This window comes from Penaeus japonicus, unplaced genomic scaffold (assembly GCF_977035675.1).
Source record: "Penaeus japonicus unplaced genomic scaffold, GWHDUDI00000001_assembly GWHDUDI00000003, whole genome shotgun sequence".
NCBI lineage: Eukaryota > Metazoa > Arthropoda > Malacostraca > Decapoda > Penaeidae > Penaeus > Penaeus japonicus.
The window spans coordinates 2,417,031-2,419,530 of record NW_028234405.1 but is presented as its reverse complement, the minus strand read 5'-3'; the positions used below and the strand labels follow the sequence as shown (position 1 = coordinate 2,419,530).

The following is a 2,500-nucleotide window of genomic DNA, read 5'->3' as shown; positions in this document are numbered from 1 at the left end:
AACATTAATTGAGGAAAACATATATTGACTGATGAAAAGATAGATAAATAGATTGATTGATTGATAAATAGATAGGCTGATTAATAAATAGATAAAGTGATTAATGAATATATAGTTCAATGAACTGACGAATTGATAGATTAACTGATAAATAACTCGATGAATAAATTCGATTATCTGATAATTTGATGGATGACCACGCACGATAAAAAAAGGTTCACTATTGCAAAGTATAAAAATTGAATAACAACAACATAGAGTGGAAGAGGAAAATAGGTAAAGGGAAAGAGGGAAAAAGAGGAAGAGGAGGAATATCTATGTATTTGTTGCCTGAAATGTGTACAATCAGTTCCACACAAGTAAACGTTAACATTATAATCTTTGTTGCTAACACAGTACTATTTGTTTTGGTATTATTTTGGAGTAGCATTAAGCTTATATTTCACGTCGTTTTAGTTATTATTTATCTAATTAGATATATAATTTTCATTTTAATTTCCAAGCAGATCTTGTATCGCTGTTATTTTGGTCAAATGTTGTTATTCGTATTGTCATCAAATTATCATTATTGATGTTATTGTCACTTTCTTATTGTTATTGTTGTTGCTATTATTATCCATGATATTAATAATATTAACACTCATCCGATGATTATCATCATTTTAATAATTTCCATTATCCTTTTTATCATTATTATTGCTATTCTTAATCTTATCATCTTCGTCATTATCACTGAGTGACTTAAAGTTATTATTGTTATTTTTAATCAATTTAATTAATTTGCATTCTAGATAATTACAGAGAGCTTATGAACAAAATATTCTCCTCTTGTGTATCCCTTGTGGTAATATTTCAACATTGATGTGCATCCTTATTCATATTATATTTTCATTGTATATATTAAAACACTGACATCATTTCTTAACACTAATATAAAGTATATAACGGTAGAACTATCTATCATAAGTTATTATTTTGGTTCACTATCTAATCTTTTTTATCTCTTTATGTGGCATAACACAGAATACTTTTTTTTCTTCTTTTTTCTTTTCTTTTTTTACAATTAGTAAATATTATACATAATAAATGCGAGCTGTACATTTTTTTTTTCTTTCCCAGAAATTATTTTGTATGTGAATCTCTCTAAAGAATTTTATAAGACGCAAGAATTCTGAGGTATTAAAAGTTGTCTTAGACAGCTACGTAAGAGACACCTATATGTATTTTATGAAACCAGTCAATCATTTTTTTTCTCCATTTGACGAACCTTTTTGGGAAATAAATAAAAAAGGCGAGTATTTTTGGTTTAGCTTTCAAAACATACAAGTTCCGTCTATATCATGTGGTCTATGTACAGATATATAAAAAAAAACATTATATCATATAATATATATATATATAATATATATATATATTATATATATATATTTTTTTTTTTTTTTTTTTTTTTTTTTTTTTTTTTTTTAAATTAAAGCCAGACACAATATTTATTTCATTATTAAAGCCAGACACAATATTTATTTCATTATATATGTATAACTTATCAGATCATCATGACCATCACCAAACGTGTCTTCGCTAAGATAAACTTACGAAAAAGGAAGCACAAGAGATGAGGCGAAATGTTTTACATAAGGGCATCTGCTGTTGACATGTTGAAAGGATGAAGGAGTGTTTATATGACATGACAGCCTTGCCATCGCAGGTGTAGTAGGAGCAAGGAGACGAGAAAGATAAATATATTTCTTGGTGGTGAGTGGTGCAGATGACTGTGTAATACTATGTGTTTTTTTTGTCTTGTTTCTCTCGATGGGTAGGGGTGGGGTGGGGTGGGGGGATGTGTTTGAGTGTAGTGTGTGTATGTTGTGTGGGTTTTGCGTGTGTGTGTTTGTGGGGGGGGGGGGTTGTGTGTATGTGTGTGTGTGTGTATGTTGTGTGGGTGTTTGTGTGTGTGTGTGTGTGAATCCAAAACCCGGACACACGCAAAACCAATCTAACACATTAAAAAAAGGAAAAAAAATATCCCCCTCCCTCAAAAAAAAAAAATCCCCACTCCCTTCATAAAAAGACACCATCCCTCGCCACTCACCACCAGACAGAAATAAATCAATCTCCCCCCTCCCACATTCTCCCCTACACACACACACATACACACACACACAAACCCATCCCCCCCCCCACACACACAACCCCCCCCCCCACACACACACGCCCCCCTCCTCCCCCGCCCCCTTTTATCCGCAGTTTGAGTTTTTATAAATGTTAATATAGCGACACCAACGGACATACACTATCAACAAGACTCAGACGAAGAACTGGCTACATCTGCCAAGTCGATCACATGGCAACGTACGTCCTTCTCTTTCACTCTCTCGCTTTTATGTCAACCCTTTCAACTTTTTTTTTTCATTATTGCATCCTTCTTCTTTTTGCTTCTTTTTTTTTTTTTTGGGGGGGGGGTGGATGTGTTTTTTGTTTGTTTGTTTGTGTTGTGTTATGT

The 2,500-nt window shown here is 32.4% G+C and overlaps 1 protein-coding gene across 1 annotated transcript in view; it reads right to left on the bottom strand.

Moving 5' to 3' along the window:
* Positions 1-2,500, bottom strand: part of LOC122246191 (uncharacterized) — a 35,938-nt gene that overhangs the window by 12,978 nt on the left and 20,460 nt on the right. The gene's annotated exons all lie outside the window — the stretch shown is intronic.